This window comes from Tachypleus tridentatus, chromosome 1 (assembly GCF_004210375.1).
Source record: "Tachypleus tridentatus isolate NWPU-2018 chromosome 1, ASM421037v1, whole genome shotgun sequence".
Lineage (NCBI taxonomy): Eukaryota > Metazoa > Arthropoda > Merostomata > Xiphosura > Limulidae > Tachypleus > Tachypleus tridentatus.
Genome location: NC_134825.1, coordinates 41,553,947 through 41,579,422, shown reverse-complemented (window position 1 = coordinate 41,579,422; position 25,476 = coordinate 41,553,947). Strand labels below are relative to the sequence as shown.

The window sequence follows — 25,476 nt, the reverse complement described above, 5'->3', positions numbered from 1 at the left end:
ACAATGGAAAATGTGATATGAAAAACGAGAAAAAAACGTTACAAAAGACACCGAATGTTGTGTTCTCTTTCTTCTCGTTTAAATAAAATTACCCAATTGCTTTTTTATATGGTTTATTCTCGTATTGTAGGTGATGTTCACTATACTATTTTTGCCTGTTTGTTATTATACTTTAAGAGTAAAATATTTCCTCTATTATAAAACACTTACGAAAAAAACACAAACAACTATGAAGGCTGTTGAAATAAATCTGTGCATCTAAAAGCACAGAAACAAAAGTAAGCACCTCCGTATTCACATACCAATTTCCGCATCTGCACGAGAATTTACGAAATAAGCACCTACACGCACGCCTATACTGGTAATGGAATATATAAAATAAGCACCTGTGCCGTCATTTAGAAATTTATGCACTTTCACGTGCGTGTACGAAGGCAAGTTCATGTGCGTTGATCTACCAATTTATCTATCTGTGTGCAAATGTGCTAAAATAAGTATTTCTTTAAACCTGCATGTACCAATTTACACATTACTGTGCCCATTTACGAAAATAAACATCTGCACGCGTGTCTTCAAGCTTAGTATTTATCGTGCTCATTTATTTTAATAAACTCCTGGACGCATGTCCAAAAATAAGCACCTGCGCGCTCATCTAAGAAGTACAACACCTGCGAGTATGTCTACCAATTTAATAATTTCTGGCAAAAAATAACAAAATAAGAATCTGTGCGCGCATCTAAGATATTCAATACTTGATATGGCATTTATCAATTAATTAACTTCGCTAACATTTAACAGAACAAGCATCTATGCGAGCTTCCACAGAATTAACACCTGCACGCTCAACTACAAAATTAACACTTGCGCGAGAATGTTGCAATTTACCCACCAGTCCTCGTATATTGGAAAATAAGCACATGCGCGCGCATTTTAATTTCGCACAAAGCTACTCGAGGGCTATTTGTGCTAGCCGTCCCTAATTTAGCAGTGTAAGGCTAGAGGGAAGGCAACTAGTCATTGCTACCCACCGCCAACTCTTGGGCTACTCTTTTACCAACGAATAGTGAGATTGACCGTTACATTATAACGTCCCAAAGACTGGGAGGGCGAGTATGTTTGGTGCGACGGAGATTCGAACCCGAATACCTGATCATGCCGGGCCTTCGTTAGTTTAAACAATATCGAAAATTCATAGAATCTTATTTATTTCCTAAAATAATTTGTCTACAAATTGGAAACACATTATGGCCCATATTATTGATTAGGATTGATAAGAAAAACACTTTAATGTTTTAAATTTTAAACTTTTCCGAGGCTATAACATCACTTCCGCGGTAGAAGAGTGTTAAATATTAGGATTTGCAAAGCTAAAGTAACGGGTTGGATTTTCCTCAGTGTACATCGCAAATAGCTCATGTGGCTTTGATGTAAGAAAACATACATAAACACAATAGAACACCATCATCGGTTTTCACTATATTTGATACATACTTTGGTTAAAATGGGAAACGTGTCATTTCAACGCAAGAGGTTATATTCTAAACATACATGCATATGTATATACACACACATGTATATAAAATTATTAGTATTCTACAATGAATAAATTAATCTCATTAATATTAACTTAATTATATTTCGAAATTATATTTTCACAAGAAAACTCAGCACTTACAAATTAATCTAAACCTAACAAGATTTAGGCTTTACTTTGGCCAATTAATTTGGCCAATGGTGGTAATAACGAATTTCATCACAATACATGAAAAATTAAATTTTTTCTCACCTAATATAATTGAAATATTATTCAGGTATTTGAAAATATAGTAAGGTTCTAATGTGTAAAATATTAAAATTATATTTATCAATATTAATCTCGCAAACTTGTTTTTCACTGTGAATCTCAGTATAAATGAGATGGAGGTTTCACTCGTAACTTAGTTTATTAACGGTTTTCCAGAATTTTTCATATTTTTGAATCAATATTCGCTCACGTGTCTACAACAATTTATCTGTGTGACGTAATCAAAACAGTACAAGAGATCGCAAGACATGTAAAAGTAATGCGAGAAAGGGTTCAAATCTGATAAAACAAATGTCTATAACAAAACGGATTTTATTATTTCCAACTTTTAGGACATCACAAAGTGTTATCAGGCACTTTAAACTTATATCGCAAAAATGCTTTGATGTTAAAATAATCCAAAAACCTCGAAGCAGTATGTACGTAAGTAAATTAGCATTTTATATTCTAACCCTAAACGATTCAGGCTAAATCTCTTTTCTCTATAACACGGTTTAATGCAGCATCATTGCTATAGTTATTTTTTGAATTAAGTGTGGACTGTATAAATCGTTTGTAAAATTCTATCTCAATACAGTTGGTATGGGTATTAAAACTATAGAAGTAGAGAACAACGTTGTGACCTTTTTAGGTCATCTTTAGGTTAAAGAGTTTGCAACTATATGAATCATTACAATTATAAAGTACAATGTATCAGTTGAAAGAGTATATCCTTGCTTTTTTGTTTTCAACAAAGACAACTTTGACCTTTGTGTGGAAAACTTGTAATTATAAGAGATTGAAGAAAATTACGTTTTGAACGGATTTAAGAATAATACTTTTATTGTACTTTGTGATGATGTAAGTAGGTTTATGTGTGAAATACAATCAATAAGTTGAGATAAACAAAACATCTGAAATTTAGAATGTGATTTAATACTAATCAGAAAAATGATTGTTCTTTAGCAGAAAAGAATGATCGTGTGAAGTGTTAAAATGTAAACATGTGTTATGCTCATTTTCATGTAAGATTGTTGTTGTTATTCAAGAGAAAAACTTGTAAATATATACAAATTAAACATTAAAAATTTCTTGCTTTCTGTTTATTTCCTGGGAAAAAAGTATGTGCTGCTGGATGTAACAAATTTTGAAATAAACGTAGATTATTATACATTTTCTAACACTGGGATATTTATTTTATGTACATGGTAAACTGTTAAGTGATTTACTAATATATGGGTCACAATCTTTAAATTTGTTATCATTACTCTACCAGCAGTACATATGACTCTGAATAATGGACAGAAAAATATATTTAATAATCTGGTAACTGAATGTATAATATTTTATATGAAAAGATATCCAAGACTTTTTAATTCGTACTGTCAGGCCATTGGTGGGAAAACTGTAACAAAATATCAGGGCTTACTATAATAAAAATTTAATTTACTTTCTTACTCTTTCTTAAAAAAAATTAATCAGAAAGAAAATGAAGTGATTGAAAGATGAGTTTTCTTATGACTGTAGAGAAGAAGTTAAGGTTGTTACTGTTTGTTTGTTTTTTAAGACTGTTATGTTATTATCATTTCAATATATTCCTGAAAAAAATGTACATCTTGCTTCTGGATATTATCTTCATTTGAAATGAATTTATCCTATCTTAATAGAGTAAACAGGCTTATCTTTATTTGCTTCTAGAGTTTCTCTTTTTGTAAATTAAATCAAATAATGGGGACTGCAAGGTAGGGGAAAGTATGAAAAACATCCCCAGAGTCCTCCTCAGCTTTCAAACTTAAAACTTTAGAGTTTGACAAGTTGGAAGGAAACCAGCTCTTTCCTCTTTTCCGATAAATGAGGGGGCTTTTGATAAGCATGTAGAGCAACTAAATAGAAAATGGATTGGTGGACAATTTAAATCACATGTTATTGAGAGAGTACCACTCTAGAAGAGCACAGTGGCAAACATCACTGAAACCAGGAAGATTCTCTTGTTTTGATCAAGGAAGTTTTGCAAGGTATTTCAATCAATTAATGAACAGCACAAAAGAAATATCTTGAAAACTAGAATTTTCCAATCAATTCAAGCACTAATAAAACAGTCTATAATACATTACATAAAAACCCGCAATTTGAAGTTGTATAGGCTTCTAATAAGTTTCATGAGTAAACAATATTTTGAAATACAGTTCATTTTCTAAAGTATATTTGAAAAAGTGTGAACATTTATCAGTTTGAAAACAATTATATAAAGTTAATGTGAATTTTAACTTGAAATTTTATTCTAGAAAATAGTAATTAAGGTACTTTGTAAGTTTTCTACATGAGAAACAGTCTTGATGAGGCTATAAAAAAGGTGAATGATAAACATGAGTGTCTGATGAAAAGGTTGAAGAGCATTTGAGAGAAAATTTAAATGTATGTATGTAAAACATTTTTGTAGAATTGAATATTATCTGTGAAACATCTTCTAATTGTATATAATTTTATATGTTAAGAAAGTGTTATTAAGGCATTTAGTATAAACTTATTGAGATTTAATATACCAATTTTGTTAACAGTTAAACCCATTCATTGAATAATTGTTTGATAAACATGCCAGTTGCATAATATAAATAAATGAAGGTTATTAAAATGGAAGATTTAATTTGCTAATGTAGTAACTTGTGGTAAAATCATTTTATCTGTATTTGTTTATTACCAGGTTCTAATGTGACATTGTAAGAAAAGCTGGAAAAATTAGTTGGAAAAAGAAAGAGAAAAGATAGTCATCAAAAATGGTAATTAAAGTTGTAAAGGTATTGTTATTTTTAAATTTTCTATAAAACCTCTTGTTCCACAACTTTGTGGTAACTGTGATTTACAATGTGTCTTTTAAAAATAACAACAGTATAAAAATTGTTCTAGTACAATAAATTTATGCAAACTGTAGGGTTCGTCCTTATCCAACCTTTCTACCCTGAGTATATTATCAGCACTAGCTCACAAATAATACAGAATGTATCTATTTATATTGTTGGCAGGATATATTTAATGAATGATACACAACAAGTTTTGATTTTCAATATCCAAAATGATTCATGTATCATCTTTTATGCATTGACAGTTCCAGGTCAGTCTTGATATTGATAGGATGTGCAACAAATTCTTGTTTTTATAAGTGTTTTTATTTATGTTTTTTGCAACTTTCCAGATGTTACTTCCTATGATTCATGAATTCCTTTAGATATGTCTTTTCATATTTTGGAAAATTATAGCACAGAAAAGGAGTGAAAGAATATACTAAATTTTTTTTTTTTTTGAAAATCCAAAGATTGCTGTGTTTTTTTTATCATTTATTGTTGCAACGTTTTTATGTTACCACTAAATTACAGCCTCTGTTAACCACAATATAACCAAAATTATGTTCAAAGTGGCATATAGTGTCAATCAATCAATTAGTGAATCTGTTTTACTCTTTCATAGATGTTTTAAAAATGTCTTTATATCTTGCACATTAATGTGAAACAAGGGAATGATGTCAGCAAATTTTACTTTTGAAAAATCTTGGATGGCTGAATTATTGATAGAGGTTTTATATTGAAAGTTAGATAGACAATAAGGAAAATGGACTTTGGTTATATTTTATGATGTTTGTTATTACATTACATTTCCATTTGCTTTGTCTTTTAGAACATTTATGATGATGCAATCTCACAAAGACATTTGTATTTTGCAGATGAGGAGGTACCCCATCTTCTGGTATTTATACACAGTCTGCAGGAAATTTTAACAAGATATGATGTTGGTGATAACAAAGGTTTTTATGAAAACAAATAACATTTGTGTTGCAATGATGCTATCAACAGTGAGGTATTATGTGTTTGATTTATAACATTCAACCATTTATTCAAAATATTTTCGGATAGTACAACATTGGTTAGTTTTAAATGTGTACACTTAATTAAACAGTTCTAACTTGAAAGAATTTTTGCATATTTTATCAAGATCTAAACACCAAATTACTAATTTAGAGAAGTCTTTTAGTTAGTGTTAATATTTCTACTTGACGCAAGTAAAGTTTCAATTTTGTATAATATACTTTTGTTTATTGTGTAGATTTGTCATCTAAAAACTAATTTATATATATATAAGTTTTAATCAAGTATTTGTGGATGTAATTTTACATGTGCATGAAATTTAAACAAAATTTATTTCTTGGTCTTGTAATAAATCAATATACCTACCAAAATTGTAATCAGCCTACACCTGTGGTGTTAATGTAATAAATATCTTAAACATGTGAATGTGAAAATTATCTGATGCATGATTTTTAATATATTATAAGTTTTAAACTTAAAACACTAACATTGTATTGGAATAACATTAGTGTTTAATGGATATTAACAATAGGGTTTAATATGGTGCAAATAAAGTGTAAATATGTTTTCAAAAATGAACACTTGTTTTCATAGGGCAGTTGTGGGAAGGCAGTTACTCTTAATTTTCTTGAATTTGAAATTAAACCACCCAAACATTTCTACATGTTAAAACTCCTAACATCCACCATTACAAAAGTTATGAAATAGAACTAAACGAAACTACAGATCCTATCTCATAAGATCTTTTAACTTTGCTCTCCCTATCAGCTGTAGGGGACTTGTATTGTGATGATCAGTCTCATTATTTGTTGGTAAGAGAGTAACCCAAGACTTGGTGGTGGGTGGTGATGACTAGGTGTCTTTTGTTGTTTAATTAGGGATGACTAGTACATATTTAGCAGGTGACTTTGCAAATAGTTGCACTAGAAAATAATATTGTAACTATATTTTTAGATTATTAAGACTGGTTAAGATGCAAGGGTTTCCCCTGAGTGGTAGAAGTAGGTTTTGTCTGTTATAACAGTTGTTATCAAAGTTTTTACAGCTATGAAACTTGAGACCAGTGGTTCAAACTGGTGTATAAATAAACTGAGACACCCAAAGTAGTTTTTACTTTATTCTTTGTTTCATGTGTGGGTTACAATATGGACATTATTAAACCCATTATCAGGCATGAGCCCACTACTGGTAGTAAGAAGTCAGTTTCATTGTTTTGAGGAAATTCATTCCATTATTTGTGTAAATTTATAGTAACAATAAATAAAGTAAAAATAATAATCATTTAACGGACCTAACTAACAACAGTACAAGTTATGTAAATATAATAAATGTTATAAAGAACATGTTTATTTCTGTTTGATGTTTTTCCTACTAATTTCTTCAATACTGAAGTAGAAATGAAAGTATCTTATTGCAGTCTTCATTGGTTGGTTCTTTTGAACAGTAGTAACAGGATAAAATTTGTAATGCATTAGAAGGTGTTTAATGTAAATAAGAAATAAAATGTTCATACATGTATATGCTATCACTTTGGTACCTTGGGTAGAGTAGAAAGTTGCATCTTTGCTAATATCAGATTTTTGTATGTATAAATTTGTTTATAATGTTTATTAATTTCTTTACAGTAAATAGGATAATTGTTTATGCAATTTTTCTGGATTTGTCTCTTACATTTACCTCTATAATTAATTATCTTTAGTTTTAGGCATTTCGTATTCCATTTGATGCTTTTTATCTTGCTCGTGCAATGGTAGATAATCTTTTGAGTCTGAACTTGGAAACTTTAAACATCAGTAAAATTAAAATTCTCAAATTTAGTAGTTTACAAACTTTCTTTATGAAGCACAAACATTTATGTTTTTATACATTGTATCAGACTACATCATGTTTAACTATACCCAATATCAGCTTAATCATATTATTAAAATAGCATATGTATGTAAATTACAATTGTTGAAAATGTTTTTTCAATTCACATCAAGAGTATCATTTACTCAGTGATGTCGAGAAACCCACTTGTTGAGAAATTTATATGCAAAAACAGCTCGTTTGGGTTGAGATAATATTTTGCATTGAAAAGCAAACAACCTTTGTGAACCTGACGATGACCGAAGAAGGTCGAAACGTTGTTCGCTCTTCTATGTAAAATATTTTCTCAATCCAAACAAGCCGTTTTTGCATATAAAAGTATCATTTACTTTTTAAGCAAACAAAAGTTAGATGTTTCTTAAATACTAGACTATACATTTTTGTGTACATGTTGGTTATTTTTTAATCTAGTGAAAATCTACTTGAGAACTATTTGGACTAGCCATCCCTTATTTTGAAGTGACAAACTAGAGATAAAATCAGTGTCACTTAGCTCCAACTTTTGACTGTCTCTTACCATTGGAAAGGAGGTGAGTTTAGATGAATAAGTTTACATCACGGATGAATAACAATATCCACAACACCACCTTACCAATAAGATGCATTAAAATCATTGTATGACATGACTCTAATTATAGAGATCATAGGTGTTTTGCAATAGTGCTTTGTATTTAAAGCTCTTCATATTTTATATTTACAATAGAAAGAGAACTGATGCATTCATTATTATGGCTTAGTGCAACTTTCAGTTGATATGCATTACATCTTTTGCAATTGTTATATTTCTTTATATCTGTAGATTTACAGTACAAGAAACCTGATTTCAAAAAAGGGTGGTGTTAGATGTTTGAATATATTTTATATTTATATTATATAATATATTCAAACATCTAACATTGCCCTGTACATTCAACACTCGGTTACACAACCCCTTTCAAACATGTGGTCAGCTTCTGGTCAGTTACCTTCCTTTCTTTGTGAACCTAACGATGACCAAAGAAGGTTGAAATGTTGTTCCCTCCTCTATGTAAAATATTTTCTCAACTCAAACGAGCCATTTTTTACATATATTTTTCTCTACAAGTGGGTTTTCTCGACATCACTGAATACTATTTTAGATTTATTATTAACTTTTCATATAGAAATGGTTCAGAGGGTGAAAATTGGGGAACACATAGTTACCAGTTATCATTGCTGTATTAGGTTCAGCATTTTACTGAATATGAAAATAAGAAATAATAGTATTTAAGTTAAAATTTCAAAACACATTTTGAACAACAAGAATTATCTGTTCTACAAGAATTATTTGCAGCTGAGAAAATGGGGGGGGGAATTTATAAACTTTTTTCCTGAGACGCAAATATATAATTCTTAAAGAAAGAAAAGAGTAACCACAGGTAAAAACACAGGTTGCCTTAGAAAGGATATGAGATAGAATTAAAGAAAAGCATAAGAAATTTAAAGTTGTTAGTAGTGTAGAAAATCAACAAGAAAGTTAGTCAAACAGGAAATAAGGACATCCAAAAATATATGTGAAAAAATCAACTGAAAATGAATTATTAATAAGTAATTTAAAAGTACATTAGGAGTAAAACATATTAGGATGGAGATAGGTCTCTTGAGAATGACAAAAGAAGACTTGGATCTGATAATCATGAATTGGCTAGGTTATTATGTTTTTTTTTGTTTTTTTTTAGTGTTTCAGAATAAACACTTAATCAGTGTTCTTCATCTGAACAATTGATAGATAAAACTGAAGTTGAAGAAGATAATTGCATAAATTCTGAGCTTGTTAAAATTAAGAAGTTAAGGCTCATGGGCAAGATAATATTTCCCTCAGGGTTTTGAAGAATTGGATGTCTGAGCCATTTGGTACTATTGTTTTTGTAAGTTCTTGACTAGTCAACAAGGATTAATGAATTCAAATTACCTAATATCATTCATATCTTCAAGGGAAGTGATAGCAGTTATACCAGTATTTATAGGCTTATTAATCTCACTTAAATTGTGGAAAAGTTTTGAAAGTCTGAAAGAAGATGCTTTCTGAAGTAATTTAACAAAGTTTAAAATTTTATTGAAAAGTCAACTCTAGGGGGAAATATTGCCCTAGGAATCTTTTAACATTCTTTGAAAAGGTCATTGCTTATGTAGATGAGGGTAGAAGTACAGATTTGTTATATCTGGATTCTTGAAAATCATTTGACAAGGTGACACATAAAATGCTGGAAAAATTCTTTGACTGTGAATAATAAGTTAATTGAGAAGAAAAGAGGTTAGATATTAGAAGTGGAGTATCTCAGGGCTCAGTCTTGGGATCTTTGCTTCTTTTATTTACAACAAGATACAAATGAAGGAACACAATAAATTACTTTTAATATTATAGATATACTAAAATGTATTGCTAACTGTGAAGAGAATGCTACTGCTTTACAAATGGATTTATCATGTAGAGAGTTCTAGAACTAAATGGCAAATTGGCTTAAATTATAACAAATGTAAGATAATGCATATGGTTTACCAGAATTTAATCTATATGTACAAGTTGGATGATAATCACTTTAACAATGTCATAAAAGAAGTGTTCTTAGTGAAATAGTTGATTGGTCCCTAAAACTAAAGCAGTGTGCTGTTGCTAGTGGTATAGAGGAAAGAGATTTTCAGGTTATGTCTTCAGAAATATTGAACACAAGTCTAAAGAAGTTACAATTTCTTTGTATAGGTTATGGTTAGGCTGCATTTGGAATATTTTGTTCAGTCTTGGCCTCATTACTTCAAGAAAGACCTTGAATTGTTGGAAGGGATTCAGAAGAGGGTTATAAGTGTGGTATCTGGGATGGTTGTCTTATAAGAAGGGATAAAAACTATCCTATTGTTTTCACTTGAAAAAAGAGAAACATTTGGATTAAATCTGATGGCAGTGTTCAAGATTGTAATAGGAATTAATAGTTTTGATGCATTTTTTTTTCATATTTAACAGTTAAAGTACAAGAACTAGGGGACAAAATTATAAATTTTGGCAGGGTAGGAGTCATCTTCAGTTAAGTCCAATTTTATTTTTCATAGAGGATGGTTGGTCTTGGCTATGGGTTACCTTCTGGTGTTCTGGATACAGTAAATATAAGCCAGTTTAAAAAAAAAAAGCTTTAAGTGTTGTTTTATGTATTTGTTTATTGATAAATAGTTTTAGTTTATTTTAGACAACAGAACTGAGATGTTTTTGTTGTTTTCTAATTTCAAACAAAGCTACACATCTGTGCTAGTTGTTTATAATTTAACAGTATATACTAGATAAAAGGCAGCTAGTTATCACCACACTCCACTAATTCTTGGGCTACTCTTTTATTGATAAATAGTGAGATTTACTGTCACATTATAATGCTCACACATAAAATTGTGCACATATTTCATGTAATGGGGATTTGAACCCTCATTCCTTAAATCATGAGTTGAGTGTCAAACCACATGGCCATGTTGGCCCTAAGTGAAGATAAACCAATAGGTTTCATACTGTCTCAAAACATGTTTATTTCTGAGAGTAACAATACAAACTGAAAAATAATATGCCTCTCAATAGATCTGTGTAATATTCTACAGTATAATGTTTGGATGGTTTACGGTTTATTTCTGAGAAAATGATTGAGAAACAATTACAGTTGTGTTAGAAAATATAATGAGATTAGTAATAATATATTATGCAATTATAATGGCTTTCCAGTATATTTTTCTGTACTTCCACTGTGCTGTCTTCCTTTTATTAATGCTTATGAAGTTCTGAAAACAAGTTGAGTTTGTCCTTTAGGTCTAAAACTAGAAACCAACCAGCTACCAATCTTCCAAACAAATGAACAACATTAGTTGACAATTTGAATAGCCAACTGCCACTTTACTATTCACATCCAGAATAACCAATGGAGAGACAACAGTTTGACATTCAAAAAGTTAATAGTCATTCCTCGATTGCCATCTATCTCTGCATATCCCACATTAGTTGTATTTTTTAGTAGATAAACATTCAGTAAGGCCACTTTGTATTGTTTTGGAGATAAAACTTGTACTTGCATCTAGATCATTGAAATAACCACATCCTGAGTTACTTATGTTTAATAAGTTATTTTATATTATCAACACTTACTTTTTCACATACCTCAGTTTTCGTACAGTTTCTAGTGAAATATAAAATTATTCTTCAACATGTCTAATTGAGAAGTGTTCAGTAGACAATACTACTATTTTTTTTACTTGTATGAAATGTACAGTTTATGTCGTGGAAGCTGAAACTGCACTCGCTACTTCGTATGGTACATTTCCTGATACTTCTGTGACTTTGTATAGTGACAGATGATAATAGTGGAAACTTTCAGTTCAGGACTATACATTGGGTCATTTAATTTTTATTATAATAGTCTGGGAACAACCCAGTCATACTTTTCTTTTTTATACCAATTATTTCTATAATTATTTTGAATATATTATCTTTTGATATAACATAACCCACACCATTATAATATGAAATCATTATAGAATTCAAATTTGAGTATGATCTATTCATCTAGGACATTGAAAATAAGTTAAGAAAAACACAACACAACAATTACTTTATTTAAAGATGTTAAATAGTGATGAATAATTATTGTAATACAAAACTAGCTTCTACACTAACAATTTGGCCATTGTCTTCGTAGAATAAACACACAGTGTTTGTTCCACGGTAGTCATAAGTTACTTCTACCTGTTTAAAACTTCAGTTAAAATGTATACCAACAATTTATGTTTGAGGAGGCTAATAATATAGTGTGTAATATGTCATTCCTGTCTATCAATAGAGTTATGTCAACATTATTTTAGCAATAAATACTTCTTTATTTATCATTATTAAGTACTAATGAACACTCATTCAGATATTTAAAGAAGTTTTTGTGTGTTTATAGTTAAGCATATAGCTACACAATGGGCTATCTGCACTGTACTTGCCACAAACACTGAAACAAGGTTTTAAAATAATGTAATGTGTTTCAGTACAATGAGGGATGTGTTGGTCCATTTCAGCTTTCTCATTATCTAAGCCAAACTTAAACTATTAAATAAGTAAATTAACAAATTTAAAACTAGCACTTTTCATTCACATATCTATCAAGCTTTAGTTTAAAAACTCAATCAAATTTACTTCCTCTGCAACATCTGAAGGCAACCCATTCAATAAGCCAACGATTCTATTTGAAATATAAATTATCTTGATTGAAACACTGCTTCTATCTTCCCTAAATCTCTACTTGTCCCCCCTCCCAAGTTCTATAATTATTTTGTTAAGTGTGAAAAATGTTGATCCATGAACATTGTCAATTCTTTTTAAAATCTGAAACACTTCAATTAGACCCCCTTTAACTTTTTCTAAGACAAAATATTTTTAAGGAAATAAATCTCTCCTTGTGTGACAGCCCTCCATTACAGGAATCATTCTTTGAAGCCATCAGAACAAGTTGGTGTATTTCCAGAAGTACACAAAACTCCAAATGTGGTATAATTAGTGACCAAAACAATGAAGTTATAAATTTCAGATCAGTATTCAACATTTCTTTAGATACAACCTAAAGTTCTATTTGCCCTATCCCTAGCAATAGCACAGTGCTTGAATGGTTTTAGAGATTGATCAGCTAGTTACACCAAGATCCTTATCTTTCATGACACTATTAAGGTTATTCCTATCCAAATTATACTCAATTGGAATTATGATAACACAAAAAATTGCATTTATCATACTTAAAACCCTACTGCCGTCTATCTACTATTTCAGGTGTGGAATACTGCTTAATTATTCCTTAGTGAAAATAAACTATTCAAAATTTAGTAATGCAATCAGCAGATCCTAACTTTCCTTTATCATCCCACTAGGGTCTCACCCACATTTTAACCTTTTTTCTTTACCCCTTATTGTAACTAGATCCTTAGCATTAATATTTAATTTTTACCTAAACTTTTTCAAAACATTCATTTTGATGCCCTAAGTTTCCTTATTTTTTTATACCATAACAATTTAAATATCTTAAATTTATTATGCTTTTCTTTAATTTTCTCTTGCTCTTTATGACTCAATCTGGTTTTATTTGCAGCTACCCTTTTCTTTAAGGAATATTTAAAGAAGAATCTCATCTAATCAGTATCTGCAAATAACCCAGATGGATTCAATCTCCTTGCTATTACTTTTTGATATCATCAATTTCAACAGGATGCAAATTAAATTTCACGTATAAAACCACTCCTCCTTTTGTTCTTTATCAACAACCTGTAAACCTGCATTTTAGAGAAATTTCTGTCATCAACATCATCTATGTGCAAGTTATTCTAGTTACATCAAAATTGTCCATTCCTGTTTGTGCTGTCATCATTTATTTTATATTTCTAGCACCACAGTAGTAACAATTAAACCTACCCTTATAACCACTTGTATCAATTCATGCATTAACTCTAAAGATGTTATTAAAATAACCAAATTTTATTTTTATTTTCTTATCTATCTTACTCTATTTGTGCTGTTGATTTTATTTTCTAGCATAACAAACCACAATTTATAATATTGCTTGCTATGTTTCTTGACCTAGAAACATTATTTTAATGTATTAGACAAGTTTTTTTTGTTGTTGTTGCAATGCATCTTGTGATTTGAATTGTTACCTTATATCCTGTTGTTTATCAAATGTCTCGCACTTATAGAAAGTTTAAGTGATTTAGCTAAAAATATGTAGAGACAGTCCAAATACATTTAATACAAAGGCAGAGATGCCAACTATTTCAAATGACTGAGTGATTGTAGACAGAGCCCTTTCACAGTTTTAGTCCTTTTAGATTTGCCAGAAACAAGACAACCTGGTGAAAGAGGCCTCTTTTTTTTTTCCATCTTGTGAATGATCACATTGGTGTTTCTATGCTGCTTAGAAAACGAGAAATACCCATCTATGCGAGCACTAATTGGCTAACAAGCACTGATGGCGTAACTATGGATTCCCCCACGTACCCAATATGGAGAAGCACCGCACTCAAACTATTGGTAGACAGAGATACAAATATTTTTTATTATTTCAAGCACAAACATGATTATTGCAAGTAGCCATTTGGACTGTCTTTTATTTATTATCAAAATTTATTTGTATCTAACTAGAAATTTTCTTTTCACCCCTTTCAAGCCCTGGGGAAATAATTTATCACTTTATTGTATAGGCTTATATCATATATAATAATTTGGGAGTTTCAACAAGTCGTAATATTTGTCTGTATGAGTGTATAGTTGTAATGAATACACCAAAATCATAATGGTTGGCATCTCTGCAAAGGGAGCTTAGTTTTGAAACAAAATACTTGTTGCTTTTAGGTTGACATTAAACCCATTAACGTTAGATCAATGAAAAAATGTGATGCCATTTACTTCAAACTTTTGTTACATTGTCAATGAGCAAGGACGAATTGTTTATTTTTCTTACTGCTGAAAGTAAAGGTTGACACTGGTTTAGTAATAACCTGGGCTCTAGAGGAATTCATGTTACTGTTTTGTTTTTAAACTTATGCCTTGTAAATATTTTAGTGTGATTTAGATTGCATTATGCTCCCACTCATGTCATGAAATAGCACTGTTAATGAACAAAACCAGTTTTGTGTTGTTAACATTATTCTATCGTATATTGTTATTAATTTATTTCAACTTGACAAACACGTTAAAACACAGTTTACAGTTCTCCAATTCAAAATTTTAATAGTTTGTTCTCTTAAATAGATAAATACATAACACCAATACACATATTCAGTAAAACACACTTAACTCACTCATCTTGTTTGTCAATCAATAAGAACAAAGCTACACAAAGGGATATCTTTGATCTGCTCACCCAACAAAGCTTGAAGAACCCAGATAGAAAAACTGTCAACAAATTTCACAGATTCCTTCCATTCTTCATCCATGCTATGGTTACAGGACAAATGTTTTTGCTGAAAACTTTCAGATTCATAAGCTGAAGAACCATTCTAGGAATACCGTTTCCATTGATTTCCCACCATCTAAGACGAACAACTATGCCTAATGTATGATAACAGAAAGCAATATTGGAGCTTCTTCTTTTAAGCCCTCAGGATTTTCTTTGGGTACAGCTGTTTTCCTTCACAACAATGTTTTTGTTGTAGAATCTCAAGGTACCATTGCATACAGACAGAACTTTTCCATTTTTCATTGGCATGATTGAAAATTCTTAAACTATTGTAAAGAATTTTGTAATTTTAAGACATGTAACAAATCCTTGAATTTATCCTGATTTTGTTGTGTCTTCATTCTTAAGTATTTCTTGCCTTCAACAGGAATATTAATGTCAGCTTTGCAGGATATCATTACCATAAAAAAATCTTATTGATAAATTTAAAAAATCAAACCACATGTAATAAAATTTGTATGCCATTCACTTTTCATTATATTCCTTATTTAGTTATGAAATTAATATTGTTGTTATTTAACCTATCCATTTAGTTTGGACTTTTTCTTAAAACATAATGTGGTATTTCCATTTTACATCTTAGCATCATATAGAGACAATCACAGGTTGAACTACACATTTGTTGTGATAATTATTAATCATCAAAATTTGTAAAAATGCACTCCTTGCACCTTACAAATCTTTGTTTGATCCTTGTTTGGGTAATGTTTATTTTTGGTGTTCTAACTGAATGGATTCACTAACCACAACTTGAAATGCAAAATATAATAAAGTTAGGAAGAAAATCTTAATTAAAAAGACAGTAAAAAGTTTCTTCAGCCAGTGTGGTCTCACTCAAGTAATAATGTTAAAATAAAGATATCAGATTTAAAATACTATTTGACATAATTATGGTTAAGGAATTTATCATAAGAATTAATATAAAATTAAGATGTGTTAGTAATTTTCTTAGTTTATTTATTATTTTATTTCCTTAAACATTATTTACAATGTGTATGATTTTAAAATTTTCTATGTGATATTGTTAGTGGTGGGTGATAACAAAGTTGCCTTCCCTCTGGGCTTTTAGCACTAAATTGGGGACAGCTAGTGCAGATAGTACTCATTTTTTTAAATAAAAATCATGTCAATTATTTGAAATAAAAAGAAATAGCTTCTTTTTTTAAGATAAGCAGGAACTTACACTATTTGTGTACTCACCACAAATATTGAAGTCTGGTTTTGTCCTTTGACTTATCGCTGTGCCACTAGATCTGAAAATACTATCAAATATTGTTTAACATGTAAAACAGAAAATGTTTGAGCTTTGAATCTTTTATTGCTTTTATACACAATAGTGTGATCTTGGCAATTTCTGAGCAGTGGTAATACATAAACTCCACTGTTTATTTGAAAAAAAACTTAGTTTTGGTACGATACTAAAGTTCTTATTACAGCTGAGAAACATCTAACCTTAATATGCATTGGATGTTGAATCTGCTACATTCCCCAATCATAACAGTGAATTCAAAATAACAAAATCTTCTCTCATGTTCTGCTGATATCATTTCCTAAAATTATATTTACTGACAATGTATGAGTGGTTTTCATCATTTGTTTGTATGTTTCATAAGGCAAGTGTTGTTATTGCATCAGTTCTACATGTGGAAGTAGTTTTAGTTGGTAAAAGATGTCTTGGCCTTACTTCCTGTGTGTTGTAAAACAAATGTTACTGTTGCAAATATACAAATAGCTGACCTCTAATTTTGCATCTGTCATAAACTTACTGTAACTCTCACTAAGTCTGTGATAAACTGGTTCTTCTCCCATTCTTGGAAGGGTATTTTATTAATTGTTTCCAGAACAAACTGTACTGTCATCCTTCATATGGTGCTGTTGCAGTGCCTATAAACAGGGACCAACTATTTATTTAATATACCTTTCATGAACATATGGTGCTCAACTAGTCTTATACAAGGTAACTCTTTATGGCTGAAGTTTCTTTCCAAACAAATATATCCTGAGATATCTTTGTGTACATAAGTGACAGAGGAATTTTTAGGCCTCATTCAACTTGAATGCAAATGTGTCAAAGGAAATTAACAGAAAAAAGAACAACATTTTGTGATAAGGAAGGAATAAGATATACCTAAGTTGAATGCTATTGTTATCATCCTGTGTTTTGTTTTCATATCCATTATATTAAACAGATAAGCTTGTTCTTACTTTAACAATTTAAAATATTACTGAAAAGTAAACTGATGTGTATCTTCAGCCTTGGCAAGTTGCCCTATTCCAACTTTTCAGGGAAAATATTGGCCACCGTATTGTTCAAGGCTTCTTCAATCCTACATATTTTCAGTTCACAAAAAGTTATTAAGTCCTGAGTAGTGACATTGATAAAAATCCATCACAGTTTGACCAATGTAATATTACAACTATCTCTTTCCAAACCTGTGTAGACAAGTTAATTTGCTGTAGTGTACTACTTTTAGCAATAATGGAAAGTAAAATGTCTTGGAATACCATTAATGAAATTAATTTTGTATCAATAATGCTGACAGATATCAACAAAGCTGTTTCAGTCAATCATAGTTAACTGTTACCAGTATCATGAACAATATGAGACAACAGTGTTTCACAGATTCTTTTCATGAACCAACTGGATCAAACTTGGGCACTTCTAATTCCATTCCAAACATAATTTCTGAGCTAAGTACCTTAGAATTCAATGAGTGGTTAGCAGAGATAAATCCAGGCTTTGAAGAAAAGGAAATAGAACCCCTTGGAAAGTGTTTCAGATTGTCATTTACAAAATTAATTGCTGTATATAGACTTTCTAGACAACTTTGAGCACCATATTACATCAGATCTGAACCCTTTAATCTGGTGTTCAAAAACCATCACATGGAGTTCTTCCAAATGTGAAAGGCTTCAGCATCATGAACCTCATAATAATGGAAACAAATTCTAAGCTGTTAATCAACCATGTGATAAATCTCAATTTCATTAAACTTCAGTTTCTGATTGAAAACTAGAAACCAGACGACTGTGATGTCTTTACAACTTTCAGCTAATATTCCTGAAATGTGTTTTATTGTATTAGCAATGTGATAAATACAAACAATACCAACACTTTTCAAACATGTTCCCCCACTTCTATACTGAACACTACACCAAGGGTTAGTGATATGTTTACTGACTTGTAATGGCAAAATCTGGGGTTTCATTTCTTGCAGTAGACAGAGTACATTAAAACCATTGTATATTTCTACTCTAAAACTAATAAACACTGAAAAATATCGTTCATGAACTCTAATTACATGAATCATGTCATTTCACTGTTATATCCTCACAATTATTTGCAATTCGTTAACAACATATAATTAAAGTTACAACATAAAGTAGCAATATAATGCTTTGCATACAACTTGTTATGCAAATGAATTATAAAATAATTAAATATGAACCAGTTGTCTTCTACCAAGTAAACCAAAATATCTTTTCCAGATTCCTTTACAAATTCATAGGGCTTCTTTATGGTTAAAAAAGGCTTAATCTCAACAGAAGGAAATTTCATCTTCTTCTGTGTAATCTGATTATGTTTTAGATAACATTTCTTAAATAGTTTGACAGAAAAGTTTTGTGTATAATTTCAAGGAATGTTAGAACCTTGTCAATGTTAATGAACTGCAATTTGGATCAAGATAATCATTAATTATAATGTATTCTATCATAGATGAATATTTTAGCTGTAATAGCACTTTAATATGAATGATAAAAATGCCTAACAACACACTATTCAGTTGTTAAGATAATTCATTTAAATTTGTTCTTTGAAATCACGATAAAGTAGAGCATGTTGCTAAGTGTTTCACATATATTTCTATAACCCAAATATATATATAAGCCATGAACCTACAACAATATTGTACATTCAAATTACATTTATTACTTTAGAGAAAGAACTTCAGAGATTTTAAAATATAGTAACTTACAATTTTACCAAGTTTTCCATCTTTCTATTTTCCTGAAGAGGATGTAACCAATGAAAGGAGGTGAAAAGCAGGATTATTTTCTGTAACAAAAATTGATTGTTGTTTTAAGGTTATAAGCACAATAAATATTAAAACAATAATGACTTAATTCTTTTATTTGTAAAGACTGTATTTCCAATATATAAAATTTATATTTAAATATGAAAAATAAAGTTGTACCATATGTTATTGTCTGTCATTCAGTGTTAATTTCTATAAAATCTACAATAGCCAACAGATAAATAGCAATTACTCCAGTAAATATCACTAAAGCACTGTCTTGACATCCTCTGACAACTCAGTGGCAAACATAAGATTTTGATATCCATAGTTGGTTGAGCACGTATAGCTCATTCTGTAGTTTTGCTTTTAACAGAAAAAAAAAACAAAAAAAACACTGTAAATCAATTTTGTTTAATAATGTGTGAAAAAAGTTATAAAATCGTATTTTTATTTACCCAAAAGTATACAGCAAGTAGACCCTAAGTGTAAAAATATTATAGGTTCATAATATTAAATTACCAGAAAGTTTTCATTATATGAGATTAGAAGTGTCTGAGTTCAGATTACCAACAAAAGTGCTGACCCTCAAATATGGAGCAAACAAGCAGTCACTCATTTTAACACATGTATGTAAATTAAGTATAAATATCTTGCCATATGCATTACAGCCAATATAAATTCAAATAAAAAATAAATTATTTCTCTATTAGTTTACTAGCTTTAGATACTTTTACCTAAATATTTATCTTGCATATTTAAATATTTTGGGAATTTATGTTGAAAAAGAGCCATTCAGTAAAATAACATGTTTAAATGTGGTCATTATTGTAATGTAAATCATAAACTGACCAATGAAATTAAATTTATATTTCAATATGCCCCATCATTATCTAGTGTATAAAGCATTTGCTTCAAATTCTGTGACTTTTAAATCTTTTTTTAATACAAGGTTAAAGGTAGATACTCTACAAATGTAAACATATTGTAGCTTTGTTTTGTATACTGACAAATTGTATCAGTGAATGCAGGAAATATAGTTAAACAGTACAAATTTGATGGAGGAAGCCAAATCAAACCTTACAGTTAGTAATTTGGAATTTTATGAGTTATTCTATCCAGACAAATAAGCTTGAAACCATATTATGACATTTATAACTTTATTTTGTATGCAATTTTGGATTAATTATCACAAAAATTTTCAAAAGGGATGGACAAGATTAATACTGAAAATTCAGGAAATATTAGTAAAAAAGGAGAGATATCTGCAGGAAAACTAACTGAAGTGAAACCATTGAGTTACTTCAATATATATACAATCAAAGAATAATTTCTAAAGCATATTTCATGAGTGCTTTCCAATTAAACAACCTACCTAAAGCCAGAATACTTTGATTATCACGAGACAGAACTATTGCATTCAGGTTTGTAATATCTCCAACATCAGTTTCCATACATTTATTATTATTAATTATTATTAACACAGGTTAAAAGAGTTGGAGATGCTGAAACTTACTTCTCCAGATCTTCAGCAACTGTAAATTAAAATACATAAATGATCCATGGAGATATAGAAATTGACATATTTGCTAACCAAGGTTTTCTGCTTCATCCATATTAAATGTTTCAAAGTGTATTTTAACAAAGCAATCGTAACAGGTTCAGAATGTCCAAGATGTAAAACATCACACATACATGTACTACTTTCTTAAAATTATATGCTTAATTTAAATTTATAATTTATTGTTATACTAGAGGTACAAAAATAATTCTGATAAAAGTAACTTCAAACATTTTAACAGAATGATTGAAAATGAATTAATTTAAAATGTGCCATTTAGAACTGAAGTAATAATATGGGCAGTTGTCATAAACTTTATCCTAATGGTAATCACAATAAAAAAAAAAGCTAATATATAACTAAACTATCAATGAGCTACTATTTCTAATAATATTAAATCTCCATTTTCATGTTGTATGAATAATGATAAAATTTGAGCAAGTATTTGTTTTTCTCAAAATGTATAAAGAAATAACATTTAATAAAATTACAACAGAATTTATAAAGTTAACATAATTTGAAAGTAGTCCTTGAATAAATACTTCTGCAAAAACATTTTAACTAGTCTCCTGATGAACTACAAAGTTACTGAACTATTTGTGTTTGTTGATCTTTCTCTCATACTCCTATACTTATTAGCAAGCGAAGCTCAAAACTAGTTTCTAATTATTACTGTTTTTCATTATTCCAACAGTCAATTAATAGAAATTTCAATTTGTGATATATCGTGAACCTGACAATGACCAAAGAAAGTAAAACATTGTTTGCTCCTCTACCCATACCTGCCATATTTATGTATATAATTTTCAATTACACAGATTATCAGGAAACTGATCAGAATTACCATTTCCAAGTATTTCACCTATCCAGATAATCAAAATGTCATAAAACTTGCTCACTCTTTGTAATGACAAAGCCACATAATTAATGAGTGTAGTCATAGAGCATATTTAAACTTGTCAAGTTTATTCTTTTCATTGTTAAGTATGTTTATCTGAAGAGTAAACTAGAATCTTCATAGTTATGAGTCTTCAAACAGCTCAGTGGACGAGAGATGCTTACATTCAACCCAGACTTGGCTGTAGAGAGGCTAGATGGGTGAAGACCCTCAAAGCATGAGGTCTTGTTTGCATGCTATTTTATCTCTTAAGGATTTCCATGGAAATGTTATTAAGGAATGTTGCTTAATTAAGTGCCCTCTGCTAGTACAGTGGAATGTCTCCAGATTTACAACACAAAAATCAGGTTGATCCCCGGTGGGCTGGGCAGCTAGCCCTTTGTGGCTTTGCTATAAGAAAAACACACAGCTTAATTAAACAGTATGTGTTTTATCCAGTTCATCACTATTATTTGATATCATAGTTTGTTTCTTCAAAAAGAAAAAAAAGTTGTACAGTGAAACATTTATATATTTTTTATTTCTGTCTCCACATTACAGGCTGTGGTATCACAAGGATATTGGAAGAATTATCTTTATACAAAAAAAGACAATTATAATCTCTCTCTCTTCTGATTAATACCAGCAAACTTGGTTGTTAGTGTTGACATCAGTGAACAGTTTTGTGTCTTTTGTAGCTGAAATTGAAAATTGATTTTAAAAGGCTTTCATAGTTTTGGAGGAAATAAAAATACACATTTAAACTCAAACCAAAAGTTTAAAAAATACATATATTAATTTGCTTTCATGGTTAAAAACATGAAATAAATACCTCATTTAAAATATTTTATAAAAAGTGAATGAAATAATGAACAAAACTGCCAATGGATATTTTATTAAAGAAAGGACATTAGGTGTTTAATGAGTCAGTTTACAAGCATTGTAAATGGTGAACTTTCTTCATTGAATGTGAAGTTTTAAGTCAAGTTCTAGAAAAGTTAATTACTTATGAAGAATCAGTTCCAGTTCCAGATTTTTTTTTAACTGGAAAGGGGGGTAGTGAGACATATGCTGGGATTAAATCTAAAATTATGGTAAGACTAAATTTGTGGATAACAGTAGCTTTGGGGTTGGAGAACTGTTTTAACTCCCTCCCACTAATGCTAGCTCTGAAGAAATATAGTTGTAGAATTAATATATATAAATATTACCTTTAAATTTTGTCTATGTCAATGCTAATGTGTGTGAGATATATTTATAAAATTTGAGGGCATTGGAACATATAAAAATTTAATCTTTGTAAACTATCTTTGCAGTTGCACAACTGTGATTCATATCTGGAACTAACAGCTGAGACCCTTATCCTGCAAGCAAATGTAGGATTAACATTGTTACCTAATCTTCATGAAGTGAACAGAAGAAAAGCAAACCTATATGGTAAGGAGATGTAGTCAGTATCAAGTATTACATTAAAGAAAGTAACTGTTATAGTAGTAGAGTTGTGCCTTAAAATTTAATTCAAGTGTCTGTTGAAGTAGGAAAGTTATAGTTAAGGTTTAATATGAAGTATCTATTTTAATAAGAGAATTGTTGACAAAAATTTTAAAAAAGTATGTTATAATAATATTAAGTTAGAACATAATATAAATTAGCTGTTAAAGTAAGATATTGTTAAAACCCTTATTATCAACTGTAATAATAATTAATTTGTATTTAATGCTTATTAATTTGAAAAAAAGATGTTTAGACTTATTTAACGAAACCACAGATATTTCATTTTTAGAAAAACCATGACATTAGAAAATGTTAAAAGAAAGGTCTGTCTGTAAAAGGTAGTTTGCAGAATTATTTTACAGACACTAAAAAAGCCTGAATGAAGCTTATAGCTAATAAGAATGATGAATGCATTGATATATGTAAAACTATATATTTGCTTTGTTAATTATTGTTAATGTTTCAAAATGTATTGAGAAAAATTAGGACAGATTATGTTGATTAAATATCATACAGATAATTATATCAGTAATTGTTGGTATCCTTGTTAGTGGTATTTTGTACTAACATGGTGTTCATTATTGTTTTATTAAATAAATTTAGGAGGAGGAGGGAGCTCCTGAAGCAGCTGATTGAGAAGATCATCTTGCTGCTACAGTAGATGGAGAAGCTGTTCCAATCAATGAAAACCTATTTGATGAAGAATTGGATGTGGAATAACCAATGCATAATAAGTAGAAATCCTATAAAGTTACAATGTCTGAAACTTAACTGTAGTGTGTGTGTAACTGAACATTGACAGTGACTTGTGTCTCCCAGTTTCTCTTAAAGATAATTTCAAGATTGTTCTACAAAGTGCTGGCAGCCCTACCACAGATATGATCTGTACCACTAGTAGATGTCTGCTCTACATTTATTTATTACTTACTTACCTATAGCTGAACATTTTTGTAAAAAAACAAACATTTTATTGAACCTGATGTTTTGTTCAAATTTACCAAATTTGGTTTCAACAATTTATTGCTCAATGCAGTGATTAATATACTGTTTCTGAATTGAAATGCTAAAGTTACCTTAAAACAAAAATTGTGTAAGATTGATAAAATATTTTAAGTAAAACAAGATATAACAAGTAAAAAAAGTGATGTTTAGAAAGCAATAATTTTTCTATCTTTATGAATTTCGTTGTGAAATGTATATTTTTCATTCAATATCTTGTTATAAATATTCATTATTGTAAAATAAATGGTGAAAAAAATGAAGCAGTGTGAGTTTAATTCATTGATTTGCACACAAACAGTGTTTTAATTTTTGTAAATGTATAGTTGTATTCATTTAATACAAAAAAATATTTTATCAACTTTCTACAAAATTCACAGAAGGATATAAACAAAAGCAAACATAATGCATTTCTGACAGTTAAACAGAAATAACAAAAGTGAAAACAGATGTATTGATATTTAACCCACACAAACTTATAAAAGGGTACATGAACAGACCAAGTACAGTCTGCCTGGGCAGAAAACATCCAGGAGAATGTCTTGGAATACAACAAATAATGCCAAATGAAGTACATCTGGGTAAAACATCCAATGGAAGAACTTCACATGAGTTTGCAAGATCAACAAGTGCAGTATGCTCAGACAGAAAACATCCAGAGATTGTCTTGAGATAAAATATTATGGTAGAGTAATCCACCAGGAAAATATCTAGAAAGCATTTTGGGATATGTTAGATAATGCCAAAGTGCAGTCCATCCAGGCAAATAACATCCAGTGGAAGCACCATGCATGAGAACTATTTGATCAACAAGTGTAGTATGCCCAGAGAATCACCTTAGATATACAATACTGTAGCCAAGTGGGGTCTACAGGAAGGACATCCATGGAAAGCACCATAAGATATGTTGAATTATGCCAAGTGAAGTCCATCCAGGCAAGCATCTTTAAGTGGAAGTGCTTTGCATGAGAACTATTCGATGAACAAGTGGTCTCCCTGGTAACACCCAGGAGGTAGCACCTTTGGTAAAAAATATGATCTGGTCAAGTA

At 30.0% G+C, this 25,476-nt stretch overlaps 1 long non-coding RNA gene across 3 annotated transcripts; it reads left to right on the top strand.

Moving 5' to 3' along the window:
• Positions 1-1,917: 1,917 nt before the first annotated feature.
• On the top strand, positions 1,918-15,803 carry LOC143246876 (uncharacterized). 3 transcript variants are annotated; one of them, XR_013026221.1, is made up of 5 exons: positions 1,918-2,227; positions 4,485-4,560; positions 5,499-5,632; positions 7,921-8,039; positions 13,617-15,803. It is a non-coding gene; the product is annotated as an uncharacterized LOC143246876 (long non-coding RNA). The 3 variants fall into 3 exon arrangements; XR_013026220.1 differs by lacking the exons at positions 7,921-8,039; positions 13,617-15,803 and having other exon boundaries at positions 1,927-2,227; positions 4,485-4,578; positions 5,499-6,066; XR_013026218.1 differs by lacking the exons at positions 7,921-8,039; positions 13,617-15,803 and having other exon boundaries at positions 1,932-2,227; positions 5,499-6,066.
• The last annotated feature ends 9,673 nt before the right edge of the window (positions 15,804-25,476 follow it).